The following is a 17,010-nucleotide window of genomic DNA, read 5'->3' on the forward strand; positions in this document are numbered from 1 at the left end:
GAGAAGTGCTTCTTTAAAATCCTCCCACGAAGCTCTCTACGCCGGTAAACAAACAAAGGGATGCACATTCCGACATTTCCCGCCTATAGAATGGCAGCCAATCGGGAATGAGGAGCTTGAAGACGAAGGAGGTAAACCCTCCCTCTGAACTCGCCCGGAGACATGAGTCAGCTGGCTGTGTGGAGTGGGAACAGAGGAGCTCGAAGCTCAGGTAACAATTTCCTCAAGACTCCGAGTCGAATCTCTAGTTGCCTCTTGCTGTGCAGAGAGGCCCAATATCTTGACCCATCCCTTGTTTGTAATAGCAGCAATCCAGGGTAAGCAATTGTTTGGCCATCATGTGAAACAGGATGCTGGATCAGATGGACTAGAAGTGTCCTTCTTATGTTCTTCTCCATTTGAAGGAAAACAGCCACCCACACAAAGAAAAAAAACAATTATAATTCATTTTAGTGTGTAGATTTTGAGATCAGACTTCAGACTTTTAGACTGTGAGACATATTTCTTCTGCCTATTTATAATTAAAATGATTTACTTCAGAAGATCAGAGGTGAGTAGGTGGTATTAAATACCAACTAACTGGCAGATTACAGTATCTCCTGTATTAGTAATATTTTCAAGAACAGGCCTTATAAAAGTGGAAATGTAATAACCAGTTCCTAAAATTATCAAAGAATGACTCGATTATTAGCAGGTCTCTGTCTTCCTGGTACTGAAATGTAACTGATTTTAAAAAAAGTGTTCCTGGACAGTTTTTTTTGGGATTTCTTACTTATAAGGTCAAATCTAGAACATTTATATGTGGAAAAAAAGGCCCTTGAACCAAAGTTAAGTGCTATTGTATGGGGGGAGGAGGTGACAGCATGCTTAGAGAGCCAGCCACCAAAGTGCAAAACCTGGTCCCAGGGGAAAGGAGGAGGGCTGTGGAGGCTGCATTTCTGCCCCATCGCGGACTACAAATAATAGGTGCCCCAAGGACATTTGTCCGTGACATTACGTCCCCTATGGGCAGTACTCTGCTCCACCTGTACAATTGCCCAAGTAGGTGGGTGGATTTACCCAGGATGGGTATAAAGGTTTGATCCCACATTCAGAAAGTCAACTAAGCTTGCTGGTAGGCTAGATAAAGGTTTAGCTAGCTGCATTAGAATCTCTGATTTATTCTTTTGCCATGCGTTGGCATTCCATTTTATTCACCATGATCCCTTCTTCTAGTCTCTCACCCCGTCAATCTTGGGTTTTCTAACCAATCCTTTTCACATATTCATTTTCCTTGAAAATGTAAGTTCTCTGGAAATCTTTAATTGGATGGAAGATTCCACCCACTTTTAATAGATGGAAAGCTCCCTGGGATGGAATAAAGCTTCTTTAAACAGTGTGTTTGGATCCATCCCAGTGTCCTCCTAGGAATGCTTTATTATGTACCTGCCATGAGTAAAGTCCCTAACATTACACAGCAATTCTAAAAGTGCACAAATCCTTTACAGCAGTCCCATGATCACTTTATATACTCATGATAATATATACCATTATATAGTTTGGTAGTTTTGTAAAGCGACATAGCTACTTGTTTATTACACTTACTATTATCTTACGCTAAAGAAAAAAAAAAAAAAGCTTGCTAGAAATGCAATCAATAATCAGAATAAAAACAATTATCAATCAAATTAAAACATAAGATCATTAAGAACACACAAAAGAATTCAAAAGGTTAGAAATGAATATATCAGTTTTAATGCATCTAAAAAAGATCCCAAGCAGAGAAAAATTAGGGCTCTCTGAAAAACTACAGGAGAAGATAAGTCTGTTGGATCTCCTTCAGCAGCCCACTTGAAAGCAGTAAACTTGCTGTCATTATTGAGAAGGCACAGTGAAACTTGCCAAATAAAAAATGCAATCTAATGGATGGAGGGGCCAGTCAGGACTCAGGAGAACCAGATGTCATGACCTAAACTGATGAATAATAGGCACATAGAATATTATTATCAAATTCCTGAGTGTTTAACTCCACACCTTGATCTCTCCTCAGGTGATGCCTTCTAACAGTCTGGCCTTGTCCAAGCAAATGAACTATTTAACCATGGAAGTAGTTTACTTAATCCCCTGAATTATTACAGCTTTTCATTACAGAATCCAGTTGGTTCTTCAGAAAAGCTGACATGTGCCTAAATAAATGTATCTGCTCTAAAAGTTCTACCTCAAAATATAGGCACCTGACAAGCATATTAAACATATTCTTGTCCCAAAGGTAATTTGGATTTGGTGCATTTTTTGGTCCCCCCTCGCCTTTGGGACAGTCATATATTTTGAAGCTAGTCATCAGCCAACTGTGCTTTCTCCCACTAAACAATCAAGAGACCCACCAACAATCATTTCAATGCCTGGGTAAAGCTACATAGCTTAATGAAGCACTGGCTTTAAAACAATTAAGCAGATCTCATAAAAAAGACAAAACAGTGAATGTGAAGCTTAAAGATATGCTAATGGTTTCTAAATAAAAATCTGTGAGCTGAAGATCTGAAGAGATTTGTGACAAAAAAAAAAAATTTCCCTAATTTCTTTTGATAATTCCCTAGTCCAGACACACAGAAAATAATAAGTGGGTGACTTCTGTTAATACATTTTTTTCTGTAGCAGATACACAGATCTCCAAACTCCATTTCATGCTTGCTGACATCCTTTGAAAATAATCCATCCCGTCTTTGTGCTCATTATCAAGCACTTTATTATATGTCTAGTTGGCCAGAATTATTTGCCTTCATGCCATTGAATAATGTTTATATATCAGATTGTTATAAGATCAACATATAAGTCTGGTTCTAATGACTCTTCCTGAACATCTGGAGAGCTGCAGGTTCCCTACCCCTGTCCTAGCCCAATAGAGCTAATCAGTCTTCTAGAAATAGTGGATAGAACTAAGGAACTGGCAGGGAAATAGATTGTTTCAGAGAAGGGCCAATTCTCTCATCAGAAGGGTAAATCATGCTGTTATGTGTGAGAAAGATTTCCCATCCCTAGTTGAGAAATTACTTCAAATGTTGTGAAGTAATCTTAAGGTTTGAAAAGTCTGAAGGGAAAGTGAGTGGTGAAATACTCCTTTCCATATAGTTAATAAGGCACCAGAGTTACCACGTGAACCTCTGGGTGCTAGCTTGAATATATTCTATGAAATCTTGAAAGTCTATCATATTTTGCAAGCATTAAGAACTCTGAGACAAATATTCATCTTTTGTAAAAGCCAATTACTATCTTTGCTGAACTTTGAAAACACCTTAATATCTGGAAATAAAAACTACCTTTTTCTATGCTGACAATTCCTAATCTAATTCCCTAAAATGGTTACTAAATTTCTATCATTATTTGTTAAACTTTTTTTAAAAAAAGGCTTCTTGCATGGTTATCTGAGTTAAAACAGAGAGACTATAGGGAGGGGAGAATCACCTCAGTTTTCAAAGTTAAACATTCATGTTGAAGTGGAACAGGATGGAGCAGCTAAAGAGAAGCACCATAAAGGTTATACGTATATACACATAGAGAAAAGCTGACCAGCAGCGAAGAAAATAAGAACCTTAGGAAATTTAGGGAGTGTTCATTGCCTTTGGGTATTGGGAGGTCGGACCATTTTCCCCTCAAGATCTCTGGCCTTCACAGATGGTTGCTCATGATCACTGGAAAATAGTAAGAGGAATGAACACTGTAGCTGAGGCTGATTACTTAGAATAGGGATCCTTAATATTTTTGATCCTGTGGGCACCTTTGAAATTCTAACACAATGTGGTAGATGCAGCCACAAAATGGCTGCTACAAAGAGCTGCCACAGGAGATGGAGTCAACCATAAAATGTATGCTGCAGTTTACCTTCAGTCACACAATGAAAATCGTTGTGTTGTGGTGGCAGCTACTGCCAAAGCAATGTTTCTAAAAATATGCACGGTCAATCAAATCTCCAATGGCTTATCAAAAGCCTTGTTGGACAAAAGCCCCACTTGACTCAGCCCACTTTCTGAGAACACTTGGTAGCTGTCAGGAAAACTACTGGTCCTTCTCTGAAACAGGCACCATGTTAGGAACCCCTGACTTAAAAGGTTCTCTGTAGCTGGTAACACATAGTTTATTTTCAGAGTTGAAAGTAACTGTAGCTGGTATACCTAATTAATAATAATAACCCATACAATATGGTGATACAAATCACATTAGTTGTTGCGCATCAGTCGTCACGCGGGTTAACAAAAGCTACTGGGATCTGCATAGATACTTCGTCAATACATTACAACTTCCTAGGCCTCTGGGTGAGGCTCAAATTGTAAAGAAGGCCAACAACCAGCTAAAGATCTGGCAGCTGTCAAATCTACCACCACCACCACCACCACCATCATGATCATCATGATCATCATCATAACAGCTCTTTTCAGAGAGCTGGCAACTGTAGCTGGTAACACAACTGAGGCTGGTAACACATAGCTCTTTTCAGAGAGCTGAAAGCAACTGGAAGGAGAAATCACTGTTTGCAGTGCATTCAGTTTGCCTTTGGTAAACAGAACTTAAAGAACTGTATGGGTATATCATGGTAGAAGTGGATTTCTCAAACCTTTTTCCAACTCTTAGCAAATATATTTTATCTCCAGCTAACCTGTCTTTGTTGTATTGGTTAAGTATAGAAATAGAGATTAGTAACAGACCTAGTAACCAATTTTGCATTGTGATATGGAATGACAGTGACTCTGTTTATATAAGACAGAATTATTTTAAAATCAACAAAGCCCCAGGTGCAATGAGTGGTGCAAAGATGTGTGGCACAAAGTGTTTTTGTACACAAAAACACTTAGGATTATCCTCTTCAGTGGGACAACTTTTTAACACTTCTGGCTGAAAACACTCCAGTCAGTTCCACTCTAACCAGAATTTTATTCTTTTAAATTCATCAAAGCAAATGGGATCAGGAAGGTTTAACAATTTAGGATTGTACTGTTAGATTACCTGGTTATTGACATTTTTCTCCTCTTATTTCAACAGTGCTTATCTTGTGTAACTGCAAAGAGCAGACCTCAAGGCACTAAAATAATGGTTATTTTCAAAGATTTCAAGGCATTAGTGACAGTTGTGATTTTTAATAATAAGATTTGATACAATAAATGTTCTTCTAAAAAAGATGGAATCTGGTTCGACTTTTTATTAGTCGATTTCTAAATGAGTATTGCTGATCTAAAGAGCCTACAGATGTGGGCCTTATTTGTGTGCCGTTCTATTATCTTGCTTGCCTGCCAGCCAGGGACAAACAAGATTAATTAGGCACTGAGAAGCTGATTATTCAGAAATCATGATTTTCATGCATTGTGAAATGGATTGTGGACAGGTGAAAGGAAAGCGCTCATTCACTCATCAAATTACAAGCATTGTGGAAATCACTAGTAGCAGAGGGAGAAATGGCCACTAGAGTTGAGATCTTTAATTGAGAATTGAACTCATTCATATATGGCTACCAGGCTGAATGAAGCTTCCACAACTACGGGCAGTAAACCTTTCAATACCTGTGCTAGGAGACAACGGGCCCCTCCGCACTGTAGGATTCGACCTTAGTTCGATGTAGGTCTGACCCAGGTACTCTGCACAGCCGTAGCGTTTGACTCGTGTCTGTCTCGGCTCCCCCCCTCTCATCGTTAAATTTTCAAGCTCGACTGGGAGGTACAACTTCCTGGCGAACTCGGGTTGCACTCAAGCCGAAGCCGGCCAAGTGCAGAATCTCCCTCGCCTCGACTCTGCCAGCCAGCCAATCACAGTGCAGTATTTCGGCCATGCGCAGAACGGGAGACTCGTGGCAGAAGTGAGAAGTGCGCCTTTAAAAAATCCTCCTACGTAGCTCCTACGTCGGTAAACAAAAAAAGGGATGCACATTCACATTTCCCGCCATAGAATGGCAGCCAATCGGGAATGAGGAGCGGAAGACGCAAGGAGGTAAACCCTCCCTCTGAACTCGGCTCCGGAGACATGAGTCAGCTGCTGTGTGGAGTAACAGAGGAGTCGAGCTCAGGTAACAATTTCCGAAGACTCGAGTCGAACCCTAGTTGCCTCTGCTGTGCAGAGGGGCCCAATATCTTGACCTATCCCTTGTTTGTTAGCAATCCAGGGCAATTGTTTGGCCATCATGTGAAACAGGATGCTGGATCAGATGGACTAGAAGTGTCCTTCTTATGTTCTTCTCTCCATTTGGAAGGAAACAGCCACCCACACAAAGAAAACAATTATAATTCATTTTAGTGTGATTTTGAGATCAGACTTCAGTAGACTGTGACATATTTCTCTGCATATTTATAATTAAAATGATTTACTTCAGAAGACTGGTGTGAGTAGTGGTATTAAATACCACTAACTGGCAGATTACAGTATTCTGTATTAGTAATATTTTCAAGAACAGGCCTATATAAAGGGAATGTAATAACCAGTTCCTAAAATTATCAAAGAATGACTGATTATTAGCAGGTCTGTCTTCCTGTACTGAATGTAACTGATTTTAAAAAGTGTTCCTGGACAGCTTTTTGGGATTTCATTTATAAGGTCAAATCTAGAACATTTATGGAAAGGCCCTGAACCAGTTATGCTATTGTATGGGGGAGGAGGTGACAGCAGCGAGAGAGCTGTAGCCACCAAAGTGCAAACCTGGTCCCAGGGGAAAGGAGGAGGGTTGTGGGGGCGATTTTCTGCCCCCACGTGACTAAATAGGTGCCGCCCAAGGACATTTGTCCGCACATGTCCCCATGGGCAGTACGCCCCTGCTCCACCTGCACAATTGCCCAAGAAGGTGGTGATTTACCCAGGATGGGTATAGAAGGTTTGATCCCACATTCTTGGAAAGTCAACTAAGCTAAGTGGTAGGCCAGATAAAGGTTTAGCTAGCTGCATTAGAATTCTGATTTGTTCTTTGCTGCGTTGGCATTCCATTTTATTCACCATGATCCCTTCTTCTAGTCTCTCACTCCCTGCTAATCTTGGGTTTTCTAACCAATCCTTTCTCACATATTCATTTTCCTTGAAAATGTGTTCTCTGAAATCTTTAATTGGATGGAAGATTCCACCACTTTAATAGATGGAAAGCTCCCTGGGATGGAATAAAGCTTTAAACAGTGTGTTTGGATCCATCCCAGTGTCCTCTAGGAATGCTTTATTATGTACCATGAGGAAGTCCAACATACACAGCAATTTAAAAGTGCACAAATCCTTGCTGTTAGTCTCATGATCATTTATATACTATGATAATATATACTATTATATAGTTTGCAGTTTTGTAAAGGACATAGCTACTTGTTTATTATTATACCCTACATTATCTTACGCTAAAGAAAGCTTGCTAGAAATGCAATCAATACCGTAATAAAACAATTATCAATCAAATTAAAACATAAGATCATTAAGAACACACAAAAGAATTCAAAAGGTTAGAATGAATATATCAGTTTTAATGCATCTAAAAAGATCCCAAGCAGAGAAAAAATTGGGGGGCTCTCTGAAAAACTACAGGAGAAGATGTCTGCTGGACTTCCTTCAGCAGCCCACTTGAAAGAACTGCGGTCGTTATTGAGAAGGCACAGAAACTTGCCAAATAAAAATGCACCTAATGGATGGAGGGCCAGTCAGGACTCAGGAGAACCAGATGTCATGACCTAAACTGATGAATAGGCACATAGAATATTATTATCAAATTCTGAGTGTTTAACTCCACACCTTGATCTCTCTCAGTGATGCCTTCTAACGGTCTGGCCTTGTCCAAGCAAATGAACTATTTAACCATGGAAGTAGTTTACTTAACCCCTACTATTACAGCTTTCATTACAGAATCCAGTTGTTCTTCAGAAAGCTGACATGTGCCTAAATAAATGTATCTGCTCTAAAGTTTACCTCAAAAACAGGCACTGACAAGCATATTAAACATATTCTTGTCCCAAAGGTAATTTGGATTTGGTGCATTTTTTGGTCCCCCTCGCTCTTTGACAGTCATATTTTTGAAGCAGTCAGCCAACTGTGCTTTCTCCCTTAAATATCCATTTAATAATTGCTCGCTGCAAAGCTACATAGCGCAATGAAGCACTGGCTTTAAAACAATTGCGTGAAGACCATAAAAAGACAAAACAGTGAATGTGAAGCTTAAGGATATGCTAATGGTTTCTAAATAAAATCTGTGAGCTGAAGATCTGAAGAGATTTGTGACAAAAATTTCCCCTCTCTACTTTTGATAATTCCCTAGAAAACCAGACACACAGAAAATAAGTGGGTGACTTCTGTTAATATATTTTTTTCACGAGTAGATACACAGATCTCCAAACTCCATTTCATGCTTGCTACATCCTTTGAAAAATATCCATCCTTGCCCTTTGGTGCTCATTATCAAGCATCTTATTATATGTTAGCTGGCCAGAATTATTTGCCTTCAAGCTATTGAATAATGTTTATATATCAGATTGTTATAAGATCAACATATAAGTCTGGTTCTAATGACTTCTTAGGTTTGATCTTGATGTTGCTTGGTACCAGTTCCATTGATAATAAATTCTCACTAATATGTGATCCAGCGATAGAAAAGCATGCAGCCCTGCCATGTGTGACCAAAACCCTTGTTTGAATTATTCATTCCATCTTGTTCTAAGTTGGTTCCTGCTAAATATGTGATCCTTCATCAACTCTAAATTAGTGAATGTGTAGGAAGACTGCTCTGTTCATGACACATTGATATGCTGCACTATCCTCAGGAGAAAACACATGGTTCTCACGTTATTCAAGAATGGGACATTCTTCAACTATGGGACTGGGTAGTCTCAAAGTGACTCTGGTTAAATCCTATTAGAAGCATGGAATGCCAGTCTTTTAGCGGAAACATAAAAAGTGCTTCCCCAAATCCTCGTCTTCATTCTAGTAGATCTCTGGATACCTGTTTTACTGAGGAACTGGGTAACATAAATGAGTTGGAGACAACTTTGGCATTGTGGGAAGAAGAGTTATGCTGAACCAGATAAATCATGTAATGCAGAAGGATGGATGTAAGGAGACTCATGGTGACTTACAAACTCCTTTTCCCTCCTCTCCCCACAACAGATGCCTTGTGAGGTAGGTGGGGCTGAAAGCATTTGCAAGGAACTGACTAGCCCAAGGTCACCCATGTGTAGGAGTACGGTTTTCCTGACTGGCCCTCCACCCTTGTGAAGGAGGGAAGAATTAAACCCAGTTTTCCAAATTAGAGTCCACCACACTTAACCACCCACACCATGCTATCTGTAATGGCAATGAAGAAAGCTTACCTCCTTTCTGCCAACATTGTGCCATCTCACCCACCAGGACTGTTAAAGACTGTATAATCTTTTAATTTTAATTATAAAAGATGACCCTGTAGCAGAAGGCGATTTGTCCAATTGCTGAGACGTTTGATTCATTCCAACTTGGGATCAAGATTTAATTCTTATGCCAGAGGTATTGGAAGAATCCACTTCTCAGAATTCTATGGATAACTTCAGATTGTTCCCCCTGACTGACGTGAGCATGATCTTTGGGGCTAAAAAGGTTGCTACATGCAGTGCAGATCCTCTCTGCTACTTACATTTTGTGGAGGAAAAAGCATAATTTATCAGAATAATTTATTCATCTTTGCGAGAGAAAAATAAGCTTCCCCCTTCCCACCTCACTAAGGATGAGTTGACTAATTATCAGTGGTGTATCCGGGGGTTAGGAAGGTCATTTGACCCAGGCCCCATCTTCCTGGGCCACTCTGGCCCCTGGATCCCACCCCCTCTCCCCCTGGTCACCACCCGTAGCCTTCTCATTACTTGGCCAGGGCCAGAATGGTTGAGCACATGCCCACCCCCTGCTGCTCCCCTTGCTCTCAAAGAAGCATCATGTAGCCCTGGGACAGCTTGTGCCCTGCTTTTCTCCACTCTGGTGGGCAAAAGTCAGCTGGGAGGGAGTACAGTCCTAGAACCCTTCATTGTCCATGGTTACTCCTTGTGCCCACCTGCTCCAGGGAGAGGCCGCTACAGAGAAGACCTAATTGGGTCTCTCTGGAAGATCCACAACTCCTGCCCTGCATCACAGGAGGGGTTGGCAGCAAGGGGGGCCCTGGGGAGGAGAAGAAGGAGAAGAAGAGGAGTTGGATTTATATCCCCCCTTTCTCTCCTGTCGGAGACTCAAAGGGGCTTACAATCTCCTTTCCCTTCCCCAATCCCCACAACAAACATCCTGTGAGGTGGGTGGGGATGAGAGAGCTCAGAATAACTATGACTAGCCCAAGGTCATCCAGCTGGCATGTGTGGGAGTGAACACACTAATCTGAATTCCCCAGATAAGCCTGCACAGCTCAAGCGGCAGAGCGGGGAATCAAACCCGGTACCTCCAGATCAGAGTGCACCTGCTCTTAACCACTACACCACTGCAGTGAAGAGGAGAGGCTTTCCTTCAGGCCCAGATTCCTCCTTTTTTCCTGCCCCCTTCAGAGACTTACTGGCTGATGCCATGCCTGTTCAAACAGAGGGGAAAGGGTTTTTTTGTGGAAGCAGCAGTGGGAGTTTGTGCAAGGATAGCCATTTTGTGGCAGTATACCACTTCTAATTATTTGTTGCTTTTTAGGCAGGGTAACCATGTAGGTGATGCCCAAGGAACTCCAGGCATGGCTGAATGACACTGCTGCCCTTGACCCACTTCAAGGTGATTTCAGACCTGGTTATGGAACAGACACAGTATCAGTCACACTGGTGGTTGATCTGTATTGTAAATGGATAAGGGCATTTAATCACTGCAAATTTTGACAGATCTTCCACCTTTGATATGGCAGATCACTCTGTACTTTGGTACCATAGTTAGAATCTTGGAGTGGGATCCAGGAGACCCAAGATTGAATCTCCACTCTGTCATAGAAGTTTGCAGGGAGACCTTGGACCAGTCACACACACATACAGCTTAACTTATCTCATAGGGTGGTTGTGACAATAAAATTGAGAAGAGAACATTTTAAGTTGATTTGGATTCTTATTGGGGAGGAAAGCAACATATAATTTAAGCAAACAAATCAACAAATGTCTGCCTTTTCTGTTCAACTAATTTAACATAGTTTCCCTCAGAGACCTTGAATCCTTTGTAGGGATAATACCAAAAATGTCATTTCCTATTACATCTTATTCAGAAGTTCACCCAATGGCTGTGAGGTTCCTGTTGGTTAGTAGGTTAATTGCAGAGGGTTTTTTGGTATTTTTGTTCCATTGTGTGGGAGCCACTGTTTTTTAGTTATTTCATTTGGTTCTGTGTCTGCTTTCTCACCCCTGTTCCAGGGTTATTTATTTGGGGTTCTTTCTCTCAATTTCATGGTAGGGAAGAGGAGAATCTTTCAGGTTTTTTGCATTGATTCTTCCACAGGGGTGCAGCAAAAAAGCAACAAACCCAGGGACCTGAAAGCCCTCCATAGGCCCAGACCATGGCATTCCCAGCTCTAAAGGCTGGGTGGAAGCCAGCTGCAGTTGGCTGCGCAACCTAGAATGCCTTCGCCTGTCCACCAGCATTTTTGCACCTCCACTGGGGAAAATGCCCCAGAGATAGCAAATGCATGAACACAGGCCCAGGTCATCCAGAAATCAATCTGCCCCATCTCTGGATTGGATCCATAGTAGTACACACCCTGATCCTTAATAATTTATCAAAGCAAGTTTGTGAATGATTTTTTACAGTACAGCTCTATTGAACAAAGTTTGATAGCTTTAGTCATTTCAGCTTCTAGGGAGAATTCAGACTTGATTTGGTCTAGAATCCACTTATTTATCTTTTTGGAAGTCCATGGTAGCTGTAAAACTCTCCTCCAACACCATATTTCAAATGAATAAATTTTCTTCCTGTCTGCTTTCTTCATTTTCCAACGTTCATATCTATACACTAATCAGAAATACTATGTTATAAATTATCTTGATCTTAGTCTCCATTGACCTATCTTTGTACTTACAGATCATTTCTGGCTCCTTCATGGCTGCTTCCAAGTCTCTGTCTGCTTTCTTGGTTGCAGTCTTTCCTTCAGCTGACGATTGAACCAAGAAGAAAATCTTCAATTTCTTCATCGTCAGTCTTTGGAGCAGCAGTGGCATAGGAGGTTAAGAGCTTGTGTATCTAATCTGGAGGAACCGGGTTTGATTCCCAGCTCTGCCGCCTGAACTGTGGAGGCTTATCTGGGGAATTCAGATTAGCCTGTCCACTCCCACACACGCCAGCTGGGTGACCTTGGGCTAGTCACAGCTTCTCGGAGCTCTCTCAGCCCCACCTACCTCACAGGGTGTTTGTTGTGAGGGGGGAAGGGCAAGGAGATTGCAAGCCCCTTTGAGTCTCCTACAGGAGAGAAAGGGGGAATATAAATCCAAACTTCTTAATATTGTGCAATGCATCAGTAGTCATTACTTTTGTCTTTATGCTTTGGATTGTACTGAACGTAATGGAAGCTGTTGTGAGATCCTAGCTTCAAGTGCCACATTTCAAAAAACAAAATCCTATCCTATTCCTAACATGTTGGAAATTGTGCTAATTTTCATAGAGGAGATGGGAAAGGAGAAACTTGGGGAAAAACTTGGGAAAGGAGAAAGTGGTGCAAAAATACATGGAGTCATTTCTCACCAGCAGGGGGTTGCCAACTCTGTGTTGGGAAATTCCTGGAGAGTTGGAGGTGGATCTTGGGGAGTGTGTGTTTGAGGAGATGAGGGACCTCAGCCAGGTATAATATCACAAAGTCTGCCTTCTAAAACAGTCATTTTCTCCAAGGGAACAGATCTTTGTAGTCTAGAGATCAGCTCTAATTCTGGGAGTTCTCTAGGAACTCACTTGGAAGTTGGCAACCTTATAAAGGAGAATCAAATTTAAGCTGGAAATATTTGAATTTTACTAGAGTGTTTAGGAAATTTAGTCGCATCTCTAACATTAAGTTTTAGAATAAGCAAAAAGCTCCCCCTCCCCCACCGCAAGCATCTGCAATTCTATAAAAGCTACTGTTTTGAAGACTCTGCTGTCCTAATATGGCACAACTTAAATTATAGTTGCTGATTTTTATGAAAGCAAGTGAGGCTTTTATGTAATCCCAGTGCCCATCGTTTATTTGCATGCAGTCAAAATGTACTGAAGCTGTAGTGTAATTGTACGCAGTTGAAGAGCATTGAAGACTGCATACAAAAGATCTGTTTTTCCCTGACATAATGAAAATGGAGCCTTTGCAGAAAAATCTCTATTTTCTGTTCAATTGTACAGACAAGCTGTGCTTAATAGACTAACACGTTTTCATATAATTTGACCTTGACAATGATTCTTCACAAAGTAATACTGGCATACAGAAATGAAATCATAACAATAACAGTAACAGTGGCTGTGCTCGTTCTCTTTCTGTACTTTGCAAGGACTTCAGAGAAATGCTACACAGTTAATATTGATCTTACTTTTCTATAAAAAATGGAGTTAGTTCACACATTACACTGTATGGCATGATTAACTGTAGCTGTGATAGCTTACAACCTGATCTGAGCCAGGTTTATTGGAAAATAAGACTGAATGACTTCAGTGGGATTTACTTCCAGATGGAAGCAATGAGGTAGGATGACATATTTAGGATAATGTCACTTCCCTTCTATTGTCTTTTCATATCTGAATAGACCTAGACACTACGGCTGTTATAGCTATATTTTCCTTAATAATTAGAATAATAAAAATAAGACTTTGCACTGCAGTTCATAACCCCACAGCTAGAATTTTGCAGTCCAGCTACTCAAAATAGAGTCAACACATAGGCCATTATGACAGACTATCTCGTTATATTTTTTAAAAATTCTGTTCTCACACACACCAACCCTCACTATCAAGACATAACTTGCTATGACACCATTGTCACTAATTATGATAGATCATAATTTTCTATTAAAAGGTCAGAAATAGATGGCACTCAAAAGGCTTTTTGAAGTACAACAGAAATGGTTTGATTTGTCTTTGGGGGGGATTTAAAAATTAGGCTAGCAAAAGTTCATAAGAGGAATGTGGTTTGTAACAGAATAATAGAATTGAGGAGCTTGGTGTTGGCTATGTTGAAGTAATAATTTGTAATTCCCAGTGTATCAATATGGTTCACATAGATGCGTTTAAACTTTTATTTTACACTGATTTCTCTTGGCAGTCACTGGTTGTTTTTAAATAGAGGAGTTAGGAACACTAGCACACTTCCTCAGTTTCTCCTTTAAATTGGCCTGTGATCACTCCTTTCACCAGAGATATTTCCCATTAAATTCTTAGGGATCACTCTATCAGTCCTAAAGCTATTTTCTTAGATAACTAGTTATAGTTCCTTCCTGATCCAAAACCCAAATGTCTTCCTTTTCACTCCAAACCTGCACCAGACAACTTGCAGCTTACACCGCTGTCTCCAAGACCTGTTAACTTCTCTCTCAGTCAACTGTCTGTTCTTAAACCTCAGAACTCTCCAACTGCCATTCTCAGAATTTTGTTTGAACTCCCATAAATCACAAGGGTTCTGTTATCTGGATAACTCTACACCAGGGGTAGGGAACCTGCAGCTCTCCAGATGTTCAGGAACTACAATTCCCATCAGCCCCTACCAATTGGCCATGCTGACAGAGGCTGATGGGAATTGTAGTTCCTGAACATCTGGAGAGCCGCAGGTTCCCTACCCCTGCTCTACACAATTCATCCATCTGCTACAGCCACGTATATGAAATCATGAAACTTGATCTCACATGGTGAGAAAGGAACTTGGTTAAATGGACTGTGGTCTGATCCAGCAGGGATGCCCTCTCATTCATGCAGCCTGAAAATGTGCATGGAGGACTGGATGAAGGCTTCTACTCTACCTAAATAGGTAGGAAGACGATCCAATCTGACCCAAGTTAATATGCCAATGACTTGTCAGATGACAAACAAGGGCCCTTGTCAGCCAGGTGACGACAGTGTCATGGCAACTTCAATGTACCTCAGCAACCAACTGCAGACAAGCCCCTACCGCTTGATGATCAAGAGCTTTGTAGATTGCAAATTACACACAACAAAAGCAAAGATAAAATAGCATTAGCTATCAGCTTTCACTATGTCAGTCTTTCCTGTTTATCAACCCATTTCTCTACAAAATCCTGAGTCTGGCTTGACCATAAACAGTTTTTAAAAAGCTTGGGCATGTATAGCCATTACCCTCTCAACAACCCTTCCTTAAAGATAGCGTAGAGAGCAACTAGTAATTAAATCGATCACTTGCCTCCAGCGGTAGTTTTCTAATTAGCTGACCCACTTTTCTATTCAGTAAGCATTACCTTCCCCACTATCCTAGGAAGCCTGACCTAAATTTTTTCCTACTATCCTCAACCAGCCATGAAGAACAGGAACAATTTCTTTATGGAATGGCTTTATGTTAGGCACAGTGAAATCCAGAATATATTGTAGGATAGATTGGTATTAGAAGAAACTATATACTTAGTCAATCTGTTTCTGGCACTGTTTTGCAGCAGCAACCAAATCCGGACTGATTTTTCTTTCCATCAAAGATGATGATGTTGAAGCATTAAACTCCAAAACAATGGTTTGTCGTAACTACATTTTAAGCTGTTTAATAAGATTGTAAACAGAAATATTTCTTTGGGCCAATTCTTTGCATAGCTAATAACAGTAGCCAAAATTATCTTCTTAGTCTTGGTCCTTTTACTTGTTGTGAAATAATACAAGGAAGTAGAGTAAAAATACATTTTTGGACAGAAAAAAATGTTTCATTTGCACTCTGATAATGCTCCAGTAATGTAGGCTAGTATAGCCCTCCCAGCAGGACAAAGACTAGAACCGAAGCCTGTCTGGCTAGGAAAATGGTAATTGACATATTAATGGTGAGTAACTCAAAAGTCATTAAACCCATGCAGGTCTAATCAGAAGTAAGTCTCATTTTATTCAATATGGCTTACTCCCAAGATAATGTTATTAGGACTGCAGCATCTCCTAAATTCAGGCAAAAATGCTTTGGAACCTTCTGAACCTAAGGGCCTGGATTTTTCTACCAGGTAGAAGGTTATACTACTCAATTAGAGAAAGAGAAAGAAAGGAGCTCTTTGTATTGTTGAAGGCTTTCACAGCCGGATTCAACTGGTTGTGGTGTGTTTTTCGGGCTGTGTGGCCATGATCTGGTAGATCTTGTTCCTAAAATTTCCCCTGCATCTATGGCTGGCATCTTCAGAGGTGTATCACAGAGAGAAGTCCAGAGGAGTTCTTTGTTGAGAATATTCCAGGAGAATATCCAGACTTCAGGAGAGAAGGTCTCGCTCTCCTGCCCCACCCCCCACCCCAAATTTGTCCTGGCTTGAAAGGCAAGAGACAATGTGATTTAGCTAAAGAAAAGTATATGGCTTTAAGATATATGGTTAAAACCATCTCTAAAAGATTGTAATTTGGTAGCATTGACATTATTCTATAGGAGCCCTGTGGTGCAAGGTGGTAAGCTGCAGCACTGCAGTCAAATCTCTGCTCACAACCTGAGTTTGATCCCAACAGAAGTCAGTTTCAGGTAGCCAGCTCAAGGCTGATTCAGCCTTCTGTTCTTTCAAGATCTGTAAAATGAGTAGCCAGGTTGCTGGGGGTAGCCAGGTGACTGGGGGAGGCAATAGCAAACCACCCTATGAACAAAGTCTACCTAATAAGCATTGTAATGTGACATCACCCCCATGGGTCAGTAATGACCCAGTACTTGCACAGGGGTCTACCTTTAATTTTTTTAACTTAAATTATTCTGCCTGTCTCTTTTGAACATAGACTTTTGCCCAAGAATGTTTACACATTTTTGCTCCTATGCATGACTGAATCAGAAGTTTACTGTGATTTCAGTCAATGGACTGTGAATTTTTTGCTCCCCTCTCATACTGGAGCCCCTAATGTTCCCTGAAATACTGCTCCTAAGTGTCCAGGACTGGGAGGGGTCCAGGTGCTCCTGGCCTCACTTACCCCAAGAGAGTGTAAGGAACCTCAAAGGACTCAAAATAT

The sequence above is a fragment of the Sphaerodactylus townsendi genome, linkage group LG01 (genome assembly GCF_021028975.2).
Source record: "Sphaerodactylus townsendi isolate TG3544 linkage group LG01, MPM_Stown_v2.3, whole genome shotgun sequence".
Classification (NCBI taxonomy): Eukaryota; Metazoa; Chordata; class Lepidosauria; order Squamata; family Sphaerodactylidae; genus Sphaerodactylus; species Sphaerodactylus townsendi.